Here is a 14577-nt window from a genome sequence, read left to right as displayed (position 1 = left end):
TCTGATTTTTCCTCAAATAAGTTGGCATCAAGAGCTTTATCTTCAATGTCACTAATTCTAACTTCTACTGCCTCAATTCTGTTCCTATGACTTTCTATTGAGTTGTCTAATTCTGAAATTTTATTGTTAATCATCTGGATTTCTGATTGCTGTCTCTCTATGGATTCTTGCAGCCTATTTAATTTGTCATTATGTTCTTGAATAACTTGTTTAAGTCTCACTACTACTTTGTCTCTATGTTCCCAGGATGTTTCTGAATTCTGTGAAGTTTCCTTTCTAATTTCTAGAAGAGTTCTATATATTAATCTTTTGTATTCTGCCTCTGATAATTCTAAGAAATTCTCTTCCTCCAGAGAATTTATTGATTCTTTATTTTGGGAGCTTGTTGAAGCCATCATGGACTGCCTGTTTATGTGATTTGATATTGACTGTTGTCTCCGAGCCATCAATAAGTTATTATAATTTTATTTTATGTTTGTTTAGTGAGTCCTAGCTTCTTGTTTTGTTTTGTTTTGATATGCCTCAATAGGCTGCTCATGTGCACTAATTTGATTATTGACAACTTTGAAGCTCTAATGTCCTGTCACCAAGGTAGTTAGTTCTGTAACTAAGTATGTGCACACAGGAGTCCATTAAATTTTCCTATATGGGTTCAGCTCAGGTGTCCAGGCAGTCAGTCACCAAGTGTGTGGTGCAAGCTCTCACCTACAGTCCTAGAGAGGCATGGGTGATTGGTGTAGGCACTGGACTCTAGCTGTGGTAGGGGATCATGCACTGAGCCAGGCAGGGGGCTGATGGCTGCTCCTGAGAGTCTGAAAAGAAAGCATGTCCCTATTCTCTAGGGTGAGTAGGTAGGTGAGTTTTGCAGCTGGACTATGAACACCCCACTCTATTGGCTGTAAAGACTCGAGGACACCACTTTTTCTTGCACTCCTGTCACAGGTGACTAGAAGGTTTAGGTAATGCCACCCATCCTCAATCCCCTGTTGCCGATCGATAAAAGTGCCTACTTAAGTGGCAGGGCTGTTTCGAGGGTCACAAATCTGCCACTTCACAGCTGAAACAGTTGATGTTAAACTTCAGATGTTTGCCCTGTTGTACTGTGGTAGTGAGGGCTAACACTGTTGAAATGGGTCCCCACAAGGGGTGTAAGGCACTCAGAATCTGCAGACCCCTTATGTCTGTTCCTAGCAGAGGAGCTGTGCCGACCCCATGTTCCTGGCTTAGGGGAGCCAGTATCTTATTTGTTCCCTCTCCAAGGCCAGGAGAATGGGTCAGGGAGCCTTTTGGGATCTACTTCCAGCCCAGCGGACTCCAGGTATGGAGTGTGGAGGGAGGAGGTAAAAGGGAGAAAGGTTTTTCCCAAATGGGCTTTTTTTTTTTTTTTTTTTAAATCCTCGGGAAAGGCTTCACGCATGTACTTATCTTTAGCCATTTGGGAGCTGCTTTTCACTGGTTCGGAGTGTCCAAGCAGAATCTCTTCTGCCGGGTCTCTGTCGATGTGGAAACTGCTTCCTGACCGCGCACACAGCGCAGCTGTTTGCCTGCTTCACTGCGAACCGGGCGTGGCTGAAGAGCTGCAGTCTCCGGCCGCTGCCACTCTGGCGCTCTTCGCTTCTTCCAAACCATCCCCCTCTCCCCATGCCACTCAGTCCGATTCCTCAACTTTGCCTTGTTAGGGGCTGCTAGATATTCACATACAGTGAAATTACTTGTTTTTCCAGGTCTTTGTTGTAAGAGGGATATAGGAAGTGTCTAACTACACCGCCATCTTGGCCCCACCTCTCTTTTTTTATTGTGCTTTAGATGAAAGTTTACAGAGCAAATTAATTTCTCATTAAAAAAATTAATACACATACTGTTTGGTGACATTGGTTGCCAACCACATGACATGTCAATACTCTCGGTTTCTCGACATTGAGTTCCCCGTTACCAGCTTTCTTGTTCCCTCCTGCCTTCTCATCCTTGCCCTTGGGCTGGTGTGCACATTTACTCTCGTTTTGTTTTACGGTCCTGTCTAATCTTTGGCTGAAGGGCGAACCTCAAGAGTGGTTTCAGTACTTAGTTAAAAAGGGTGTCCAGTGGTCTTATTCTCAGGGTTTTGCCAGTCTCTGTCAGACCTGTTTTGTTTTTTTTTTTCTGTGAATTAGAATTTTGTTCTACATTTTTCTCCAGCTCTGTGAAGGACTTTCTATTATGATCCCTGTCAGAGCGGTCGGTGGTGGTAGCTGGGTACCATCTAGTTGTGCTGGACTCAGTCTGGTGGAGGCTGTCATAGTTGTGGTCCATTAGTCCTTTGGACTCATCTTTCCCTTGTGTCTTTGGTTTTCTTCATTCTCCCTTTCTCCAGACCAGTGGAATATCTTAGATGGCTGCCCACAAGCTTTTAAGACCCCAGGTGCTACTCACCAAAGTAGGATGTAGGGTATTTTCTTTATAAATTATATTATGCCAATTGAGCCAATTGTCCCCCAACACCACGGTCCCAGGCCTTAAGCCCAGTAATATGGTCCATCAGGGAGTTTGCCTGTGTCTATGAAGCTTCCATGACCTTGACTTGGTCAAGTTGTTCTGGCTTCCCCAATACTGTGTACTATCTTACTCTTCACCGAAGTTACCACTTATTTATTGTCTATTTAGTGTTTTTCCCTCCCTGTCTCACTCCTCCCTCATCACCATCAAAGATTGTTTCTATTTCTGTGCAAACCTTTTCATGAGTTTTTATAGTAGTGGTCTCATACAATATTTGTCCTTTTGTGATTGACATTTCACTCAGCATAATGCCCTCCAGATTCATCCATGTTGTGAGATGTTTCACAGATTCATCATTGTTCTTTATCATTGCGTAGTATTCCATTGTGTGTATGTATCATAGTTTGTTTATCCATTCACCTGTTGATGGGAACGTTTCCATTTTTTGCCATTGTGAATGCTCCTGCAATGAACATGAGTGTGCATATGTCTATTAGTATGATGACTTTTATTTCTCGAAGATATATTATTAGGAGTGGGATTGCTGGATCATATGGTACTTCTATTCCTAGATTTTTAAGGAAGCACCATATGGTTTTCCAAAATGGTTGTACTATTTTGCATTCCCACCAGCAGTGTACAAGTGTTTCAGTCTCCCTGGAGCATCTCCAACATTTGTTATTTTCTATTTTTTTGATTCATGCCAGTAATGCCGGGGTGAGATGGTACCTCATTGTGGTTTTGATTTGCATTTCTCTAATAGCTAGTGATCATAAGCATTTCCTTATGTGTCTGTTAGCCACCTGAACGTCTTCGGTGAAGTGTCTGTTCATTTCCTTTGCCCATTTGTTAATTGGATTATTTGTCTTTTTGTTGTAGAGGTGTTGGATTTTCCTATAGATTTTAGAGATTAGACCTTTTTTGTATTCATCATAGCCCAATTTTTTTCCCCAGTTTGTAGGTTCTCTTTTCACTCTTTTGCTGAAGTCTTTTGATGAGCATAAGTGTTTAACTTTTAGAAGATCCCAGTTATGTAGCTCATCTTCTAAAGATTGTGTATTGTTAGTTATGGCTTATATCCTATTAATGCAGTATATTAGGGCCTCTAGCACTGACCCAATTTTTTCTTTTCTGATTTTTATAGTTTTTGGTTTTATATTTAGGTATTTGATCCATTTTGAATTGGTTTTTGTGTATAGTGTGAGGTATCGGTCCTGTTTCTGTTTTTGGAGATGGACACCCAGTTTTGCCAGCACCGTTTGTTGAAAAGACGGTCTTTTTCATACCTGATGGACTTTGGGCCATTTTCAAAGATCAGATGACTGTAGGTGGATGGATTTATATCTGAGTTCTCCATTCTGTTCTATTGGTCAATGTATCTGTCGTTGTACCAGTACCAGGCTGTTTTGACTACCATAGCTGTATAGTTGGTTCTGAGGTCAGGTAGTGCGAGTCCTCCTAATTCTTCTTCGACAGTGCTTTACTTCTCCGGGGCCTCTTCCCTTTCCATATAAGGTTAATGATTCGTTTTTCCATCTCATTAAAGAGTACTGTTGGTGTTTGGATCAGAATTGCATTGTATTTGTAGATTGCTTTGGGTAAAATTGACATTTTCACCATGATGAGGCTACCTAGCCATAAGTGTGGTATGTTTTTCATTTATGTAGGTCTCTTTTGGTTTCTTGCAGTAGGGTTTTCTAGTTTTCTTTGCATAGGTCTTTTACATCTCTGGTTAGATTTATTCCTAAGTAGTTTATTTTTTTAGGGGCTATTATAAATGGGGAGTCCTAGTCGTGCTGTGGTTAACAGCTCAGCTGCTAACCAGAAGCTCGGCAGTTCGAATCCACCAGTTGCTCCTTGGAAACCCTATGGGGCAGTTCTACTCTGTCCTATAGGGTCACTATGAGTTGGAATCTACTCGACGGCACTTATCAACATTATAAATGATATTGTTTACCTGATTTCCTTTTTGTAGTTCTCTTTATTGGTATATGGGAATCCAACTGATTTTTGTGTGTTGTGTGTATATCCTGTTACTCTGGTGAATCTTTCTATTAGTTCCAATAGTTTTCTTGTGGAATCTTTTAAGTTCTCTGTGTATAGCATTGTATCATCTGCAAATAGAGAAAGTTTTATTTCTTCCTTCCAGTTTGGATGCTCTCTATTTATTTGTCTTGCCTTATTGCTCTAGCTAGGATTTCCAGCACAATGTTAAGTAAGAGTGGTGATAAAGGCATCCTTGTCTTGTTCCTGTACTTAAGGCGAATGTTATCAGCCTCTTTCCATTAACACTGATGTTGGCTGTTGGTTTTGTATAGATACCCTTTATTATGTTGAGGAATTTCCCTTCTATACCTATTTTATTGAGAGTTTTTATCTGGAATCAGTGTTGAACTTCGTCAAATGTCTTTTCTGTGTTGAATGAGATGATCATGTGATTTTTTAAATTTTGTTTTACTTATGTGGTAGATTGTGTAGATTGATTTTCTAACGTTGAACCATCCTTGTATACCTAGTGTGAATCCTACTTGATCATGGTGTATTATTTTTTTGTTATGATGCTGAATTCTGTTGGCTAGAATTTTGTTGAGAATTTTGTTGAGAATTTATGAGAGATATTAGTTTGTAATTTTCTTTTTTTGTGGGGTATTTGCCTGGTTTTGGTGTCAGGGTTATGCTGGCTTCATAGAGTGAATTTGGAAGTCTCCCTTATTTTTCTATGTTCTGAAATATTTTCAAGATTACCAGTGCAAGTTCTTCTCTGACAGTTTGGTAAAATTCTCCAGTGAAGCCATTTGGGCCAGATCTATTTTTTTTAGGGGGGGGGGAGTTATTAGCTTTTCAATCTCTTCTCCTGTTATGGGTCTGTTCAGACTTTTGACTTCAGTTTGTTTTTGTTTGGGTAGGTAGTGTGTTTCTAGAAATTTGTCCATTTCCTCTAGGTTTTCAAATTTGTTGGAGTATATTTTTTCATAGTGCTCTGTTATGATCATTTTCATTTCAGTTAGGTCTGTTGTAATGTCCCCATTTCATTTCTTATTTGGGTTATTTACATCCTCTCCTATTTTTCTTTTGTCAGTTTAGGCAATGATTTGTCAATTTTGTTGATCTTTTTAAAGAGTCAAATTTTGGTTTTATTGATTCTTTCTATTGTTTTTCTTTTCTCTATTTTATTTATTTCTACTGTGAACTTTATTATTTCCCTTTCTTCTGGTGGCTGTGGGCTTCTTTTGTTGTTATCTTTCTATTTTTTGGAGTTATGTAGCCAGTGTTTTGATTTTGTCCCTTTCTCCTTTTTTCTTTAAATTGACATCTAAACACTGTCTTTGCAGTGTCCCAAAGGTTTTGGAGTGAAGTGTTTTCATTCTCATTCGATTCTAGGAATTTTTTTATTCCATCTTTGATTTCTTCTACTATCCAATGGTTTTGAAGCAGGGTGTTATTCAGTTTCCATGTTTTTGGTTTTTTTTCCTTGCTCTTCCTGTTATTAATTTCTACTTTTATGGCATTATGATTAGAGAAGATTCTTTGTATTATCTCAATGTTTTGGATTTTGTTGAGGGTTGCTTTGTGGCCTAAGATGTGGTCTACTGTGGAGAATATTCCATGAGCAATGAGGAATATGTACTTTGCTGCTGTTGGATGGAGTGTTCTACATATGTCCGTGAGGTCAAGTTAGTTTATTGTGGCCTTTACATCTTCTGTATCTTTGCTGAGTTTCTTTCTAGTTTCTTTCTTTACTGAGAGTGATGTGTTGATGTCTTCTACTATTGTGGAACTGTCAATTTCTCTTTTCAGTGCTATTAGGGTTTGTTTTATGTATTTTGAAGCCCTGTCATTTGGTTCATAGATATTAATTATGATTGTGTCTTCATGGTGGATTGTCCCTTTAATCACTATATAATGTCCTTCTTTGTCTTTTATGGTGGATTTTGTTTTAAAGTCTTTTTTATCTGAGATTACTGTTGCCAGGCCCAGGGTAGTTGCATGCCGATGGCTTTCTAGCCAGCTGGTGTGGCACAGCCCATCAAGAAGGGGTGAAGATGGCACATGCTGCCAGGTTGGTGGGAGAGAGAAAAGGAAGGAAAGGAGAGAGACACAAACAACTGAGGAAGAAAAATGGCACTAAGGGAGCCCACTGGCATGGCATGGTGGCACAGACTGGGGAAGCCATGTGCCAGTGGCTCCCCAGCTGTGCTGCATTGTATAGGCTATCAAGAAGGAGTGGAGACAGCACATGGCACCAGCTTGGCGGGAGAAAGGAAAGGAAGGAGGTGAGAGAGAGAGAGGAAACAAGAAGAAGCCAAAACAACAACAACAAAATGGCACTGAAGGAGCCATATTAAGTTCTTGGCTATTTGCTCCATTCTATAGTATTTGCAGGATTCCTGGTGTTCCAACAGTTAAGTGCTTGGGTTCAAACAGAAAGATTGGCATTTCAATTGTATCCAGTGGCTCCATGGGAGAAAAACCTGCCAATCTGTTATGGTAAAGATTAGTTCTACTCTGTCACATAGCATGATTATGAGTTGGAATCAACTTGATGGCACCCCCCCAAAAAAATAGTATTTTCTCCATTACTTTATAAAATTTCACCTTAAGATAAGAAATCTGATGTCAACTTTTTTCAGGATTTTAGAATTTTTTTCTTCTCTGTGGAAATACCAGAATCTCACTGTTATCTTTCTTAGTGTGTCTCTTTGTTAATTTCTCTACGTAGCTAGCCACCCCTTCTGATTCCATTTGACTCAAGTTTGGTTCTTCAGTCTTATTTTCCTTCTTATAATCCTTGTTTTCCTACTTCTCAGTAGGGACTGTTCCCTCTTTCAGGAATTACTGGTATCTAAAACTTTCTACTTTTCATATTGTATTTATCACATTTATACTTCTATACTTTAACACATATTTTGAGATACTTTAGACAATTTAAAACTTATTTCTTTGAATTCCTGCTCTCGATGGTTTCCATGACTTAAAGAGTATTTTTATGGAAGTTTTTATCTGATATCAAATATTCCCTTTCCATCATTGCAACCTCCTCTTGACTAACTTAGGGAACCCTGGTGGTGCAATGCTCAAGCACTCGGCTGTTTGAATCCACCCAGCAGGTCCATGGAAGAAAGATGTGGTGATGTACTCCCATAAAGATTACAGCCTAGAAAACTCTATTAGGAAATTCTACTCTATCACGTGGGGTTTCTACGAGTCAAAATCAACTCTATGGCACCCAACAACAATTACTTGACTATCTTACACAATAAGTAAAAGATGTTTAGGTTTCCCCTTGTTTCTTGAACTAAGACTGTTTTATTGAACATTACTATCACTGAATTTTCAGAATAGTGTCCTTTACTTAGGCTAATGAATCTCTTTGTTTATGGGTTAATTAATTTAGAAATTATTTTTCAGAAATTGGTCTGACTTCCTATTCAAGTGTTTTATTCTAAATCAATAGGACAGGAAAATATTTACATTTTAGCCATTTTATTTTGCTATATTGGAGTCAATTGCCTGGGAGGCAGTGAAGAGGGGGGATGAGTTGCAGGGAAGTTCATTGACTTAGGAGTAATTATTTACTGTTGGTTGCAGAAAGCTAACTATAGTGGAGACCATCTCATCTTCTGACTCTCATGACAGTGCTTACACAGAACCTCCTGCATCAGTGCCACCCTTAGCACCCCCACACTCATCTTCACTAATGTGAGCTGACACCTTGGCCAGTGACTTCAAGAACTCCTTCTATTTGGAGACTTACAATATGAGCTGACACTTTCCGTTCTGAGCTTGGCCTTTTTATTGTTTGATGTTTGTTACTGTTTCTGTTTCATTTTGTATTTCTTCTGAGTGATCCTGTCCACATATTAGGCAAGTGGGATTTCCTTTACACATTTCCTATGTACTGCCTTCAATGCAATCCCTTCTGCGTTTCTTCTTGTGTATTGAAAGTATCCTGTCCTATCTCCCATTTCTGATAGGGAAGACTTATTTTCATTTGTTATTACATTTGCTAGTTCAAAGGGGATTTTCAAATGAAAGCGGGTAAACAGATAAGTTTAAATTAATCCCTTAAAACATGCTCAATGTGTATTAAACTTTAATATGCCTTAAAACTGGCATTCCATAACAACTTAAACCAAAATACTCTTATTCTTTATGTCACCATCCTTAATAAAATAAAATTAAGAGTGTAAATAATTTTTCCTCATTCTTTTTTACTCACATGTGGAACATGTATTAAATACAGAGTCAGAAATTGTTTGTATGTCACATCTAGGAGACTAGGTACAACTAAACCTGTTAATTTTTCTAAAATGTCAGTTAGATCAGCATGTCAATAACATAAAACTTTTCAATGAATTCCATCATCTTCCTCCAGACTTCTTTTCTTGAACCTGTCACTTCTCATGAGGTATTTTAAGAAATAGGGAATTTGGTTGAATGTGGAATATAATTTTTCTACAACATGGAAACAGCACAGTGGTATAGAAATAGCTAAACCTCTAAAGAACTGACTCTGAATTTCCTTTACAACATTTACTTGTTTGGAATATTGAGCAATTTGTTATATTTCTCAGATCTTCAGTTTCCTTATCTATAAAATGGTGAAAATAATACCTATATTATTTGGGTATTATTCCGTACCATAGACTTTTGCAAACTGAAATTGGATAAGGTGTTTAAAGCACTTGATAGATAAGTTGCTAGTTATTAACTGCGATCATTAAGATTGTGTGTCAACTTGGCTGGACCATGATTCTCAGTGGCTTGGCAGTTATGACGTAGGTTGGCAGTCTTATAATGATGTGATCACCTCCATGATGAGATCTGATATAATGTGATCACTTCCATGATGGGATTTGCTGTGAGTAGCCAGTCAGTTTAAAGAGGGTTTCCTTGGGGATGTGGCCTGCATCCAAGATATGTGGACTTTCTGGCAAGGCTCATGGGCTTTTGCTTGCTCTGGATCCTGCAGCTGGCTCCGTTCATCTGACCTCCAGTTCTCAGGACTTGAGCTAGCAACTTACCTGTGGTCTTGCCTGCTGATCTCAGGATTCACTGGTCTTCGCAGTTTGTGAGTCAGAGCGCTGCTGTCTGACTTGTCGATTTTGGGTTTGCCAATCCCTGCAGCTGCATGAATCAGAAGCCTCAAGCCTGACCCACAGACTTGGGACATTCCAGTCTCTACAACCAGGTGAGCTATTTCCTTGATATAAATCTCTGTCTACATATATATATTTATATGCTTTAGTGGTTTTTGCTTTTCTAGAGAACCCAGCCTAAGACATAGATGAATGTCAGTTTTCTCCTTTGTGGAAGATTTAAGTTGACAGAGGTTATAACTAAACTTTAATTTGTATGTCCTTCTCCCTGCTTATCCTCCTTTTCCCTCCTCCCTTCCTCCAGAATGAAAACGCAGCAACTGGAAATGTTGTAAGTGTGTTATTAAATTTCTGTATGTGGGACATATGTAAAAGTACATCATTATAACAGCAAGTGTGCAATGAGGATGGCAAACAAAACAAAACAAAAAACTCAATTTGGGAGAATGATCGCTCAAGTTATTTAACTTAGAATTTCCCTCCTTATAGCAAATTTGAGACGGGAATGTGTAAGTTATTTGAAAGAGCAGCTCAGCTGTTAGTGTCACATTTCATTATACATAAATTTTTATACATAAATTTTCTTGCTTTTAATGAGATTTTTGACTGACAACATGATTAAATGTCTGCGATGTCACATGCCATGGTGAAAACAGTCTTCATGTCTAACAGATGAAGGCTTTAATTTGACACCAAATGAAGCCACCTTAAGAACTTAAGTCCTGCAGTCTAGCTTTACCAGAATGTTACCATTTCCTTTATTCTTCCCCAAAATGACTCCAGCAACTTTGGTGAAATTATATGTCATTGTGTACTTTTAAATACTAATTATGCATCTTCCTGTCTCAGGAGATACGCAGTAAAGAGAAAATATTGTCTGAAATACATTTGTAAATCCCAACACCTTAAATATGTAGTACATCACAGACATCAATTTCTTTGGATAACACTAAACTAGTAGCTGTCTTTGATATGCAGAAGTTCCAAATTTTGTTGAATATACTTTGTGCCTTAGGCTACAGAAGCAAAACCAGTAAAGGGTATAAATATATATTTATAAAGAGATTTATATCCAGAAAACGGCTCATGAGATTGTAGAGGCTGGAACGTCCCAAGTCCGTGGATCAGGATAGAGGCTTCTCTCGATTCATGATTGGCAGGTCAGAGAGCAGGGTTCTTGCTCACAGGCTGTGAAGATCGATGGATCCAAAGATTGGCAGATAAGCTGATAGCTCAAGTCCCAAGAACTGGAGGTCAGACAAACAGGAGGCAGCCACAGGATCCAGAACAAGCAAAAAGCCAGAACATCTGCTTATATTCTGATGCAGGCCACACCTTCTAGGAAAATCCCCTTCAACTGACTGGCTACTAACAGCAGATTCCATCATGGGAGTGATCACATATAGGCACTGAGAATCATGGCCCATCCAAGTTGACACACAATCTTAACCATTACACTTTGAAAACTTAATATGATTTGGTATTTATTGGTCATCCACTATATTCTGGATACTGAATATAAGAAATTCTATGCAATCAAAATAGAAATACATTATGTATAGAAATTAACACAAGATAAACTGTAATGGGATAAAAATTGAGAAAATAGGTACCATGGGAACAAATAAATGGAAACATTTTCTAATTAGATTATATTGGAATGAGTCTTAAGTGAAGTCATATTTGATTGTAGCTTTACAGAGTAAGAATTTTGCACACATCACTGGAGTAGAGAAAGTGTAAGTTTAGGAAGAAAGTCAGGTAATATCATAAGGGGAAACCTATTAACTGATAGAAACATTGTGGCCAGTTAGCTTAGACTCTGATAGACACATTTGTATGAAAATGGAAAATATTCATTGTCTTAGTTATCTAGTGCTGCTGTAGTAGAAATATCACAAGTGAGTGGTTTTAACAAACAGAAATTTATTTTCTCACAGTTTAGGCTAGAGTTCAGGGAACTGCCTCGAGAGGAACACACTCTCTCTGTTGGCTCAAGAGGAAGGGCTTTGTCTCTTTTCAGCTCATGTTCCTCACTTGGTGATCTTCATGTGGTCCTGGCATCTATCTTCCCCCATCTCTGCTTGCTTCTCAGTCCTAATCTGCTCTTTTTATACCTCAAAGGTAATTGGCTTAAAACACACCCTACACTGATATTCCTTGCTAACATAACAAAGACAACCCATTCCTAAATGGGATTATAGCTATAGGTATAGAGGTTAAAATTTACAAAACATATTTTTGGGAGAAACAATTCAATCCATTACATTCATCATATATAGATAAGTAAAATAAACATAGACTAACCTTCCAAGAGCATGTATATTTTAATCTAATTATTGTGAACAATACATGCACTATAAATTCATCTATATAAGAACATTGACTAAAATCCAAAACTGAATCCACTGAGATATTAGGAATAATTAGATTATCTGGTACCAACCTAAATTAGCTGGTACTATTCTAATTTTTCAATATGTATAATCTATTTTATACAATTTTAGAAAAATTTTGACATTTTCTTTACTTCTTCCATTGATAAATTTGATGGTGTTTGAGTTTGTGACTTTATTTTTTTTTCTTTTATTGATGTAATTAAATGAAGTTTACATTTCAAGTTAGTCTCCCATACAGAATTTTTTTTTACATTGTTATGAGACCCCAACCACTCACCCCATTCTGTGACAGCACACTCCTCCCCTCTGCCCCTGATTCCCCATGAACATTCAACCAGCTCCTAATTCTCTCTGTCTTCCCCTCTCACCTCTGGACAGAAGCCGCCCCTTTGGTCTCTTATATCTACTTGTCCCAGAGGCACATTCTTTACGAGTATCACTTTATGTCCCACAGTCCAGTCCAAACCCTGTCTGAAGAGCTGGCCTCGGAAATTGTTTTAGTTCAGGGGTGATGGACAGACCAAGGGTCATGCCTTCCGGGGCACCTCCAGTCATAGTCAGACCATTAAGTCTGGTATTCTTACTAGTATTTGAGTTCTGCATCCCATCGTTCTACTGCTCCATCAGGGACCCTCTGTTGTGTTCTCTGTCAGGACGTTCATTGGTGGTAGCCAGGCACCATCTAGTTCTTCTGTTCTCAGGCTGATGAAGTCTCTGGTTTATGTGACCCATTCTGTCTCTTGGGCTGATACTTTCCCTGTGTCTTTGGTGTTCTTCGTTCTCCTTTACTCCAAGTTGTTGGGACCAAATGATGCATCTTAGATGGCCGCTTGCAAGCTTTTAAGACCCCAGACGCCACTCATCAAAGTAGGACGCAGAACATTTTCTTAATAAGGTTTGTTATGCCAATTGTCATAGATGTCCCCTGAAAGCATGATCCCCAGACCCCACATCCCTGCTACTCTGTCTCTCAAAGTATTTGATTGTATTGAGGAAACTTCTTAGCTTTTGTTTAGTCCAGTTGTGCTGACTTCCCCTGTAGTGTGTGCTGTCCTTCCCTTCACCTAATATCATTCTTATCTACTGAGTTTGTGACTTTAGATAGAGTTCTAGAAGCTTGTGATACCACAGAATGAAACATCATGGGCTCCGTATTTTAACAAGTGAATGACTTCCTAAAGATAGAGTTTAGTTTGTTAGAGAAAACTATAGTGAATTGGGTCAAAAGAAACAAAATGCTGACAGATGACAAAGGGGAATAAGAAAATACTTTTCTAATGTTTCAAATATAAAAGTAATGCAGAACGTAAAGTCCCAAGTCCATTAATCAATAAAGAGGCATATGAAATCTACAATAGCATCAAAATAGCAGAACTGTTGACCTGCTTTTAAGATGGGTCCTTAACAGGAGTTATTTTCTTTAAAAATGATGGAGCAATGAGCATTGCCATCTGAATTTATAAGCTACACAGCGATAAAGCCAGAAGTAATAGAAAGAAACACTTTAACTATTTAAGCCTACACAAATCACCATCTAGTTGAGACAATCCAAGGTGTTCAAAATAAGGCAACAAATGGCATTGAGATAACTCTGTAAAATCATTAAAGAACTTGAACTTTGCCTTCCAATACCACACAAATATGTGGGTTAATGACTATGAAGTTGTAAGACATTAGATTTAGATGTAATTAAAAAATAAAAAAAAGTAAATAAAAAGAATTTAAAAAGTACCAGCATCAAGTTAAAAAAGGAAGCCATTTGAATTTAAGAAAAACTTAAATGTTTATATATCGGAATCATAATCAGATTTCTATTAGTAAATAAAGAATACACTAGAATCACACCTAAGTCTAGATAAGCTCACTAGATCAATCATTTATTCTCTATTCATAGCTACATATTCCAATTTTTCCACTAAATCATGATACCCATTTAAACTTATTCAGAATGAGTTGCTCAGGATCAATGATTACATATTTAACATTTACCTTGCAAGTCATATGATATGGCATTTCTATCAATACCTAAGAGACAATTTATTTTTATTTATGCTACATGAACTTGGTAAAGACTTGAATTCTCTTATGAACTGTTTAGTTAGAAAAATAATAAATAAATACATTAATTAACTAACTTTTTTCCTGTTGTTCTTCAAATATTTATCCACAAAAGTGTGTTTTTTATTAGGTGACATCCAGTCGGTTCCGACGCATAACAACGCCATGTAAAACAGAAAGAAACACTGCCCAATCCTGTGTCATCTTCATAATTTTATTATTGAGACCAGTGTTGCAGCCACTGTGTCAATCCATCTCTTGGAGGGTCTGCCTCTTTTTCACTGATCCTCTACTTTACGAAGCATAATGTCCCTCTCCAGGGACTGGTCCCTCCTGATAACATACCCAAAGTATGTGACGAAGTCTCACCATCCTTGCTTCTAAGGAGCATTCTGGTTGTACTTCTTCCAAGAAGGATTTATTCGTGTTTTTGGCTGTCCATGGTATATTCAATATTCTCCGCCAACACCATAATTCAAAGGCATCAATACTTCTTTGGTCTTCCTTGTTTATTGTTCAGCTTTCGCAAGCATATGAGGCAGTTGAAA

The sequence above is a fragment of the Trichechus manatus genome, unplaced genomic scaffold (assembly GCF_000243295.1).
Source record: "Trichechus manatus latirostris isolate Lorelei unplaced genomic scaffold, TriManLat1.0 scaffold00166, whole genome shotgun sequence".
In the NCBI taxonomy this organism is placed as follows: domain Eukaryota; kingdom Metazoa; phylum Chordata; class Mammalia; order Sirenia; family Trichechidae; genus Trichechus; species Trichechus manatus.
The sequence above is the reverse complement of the archived record's forward strand: the minus strand, read 5'-3'. Positions refer to the sequence as shown.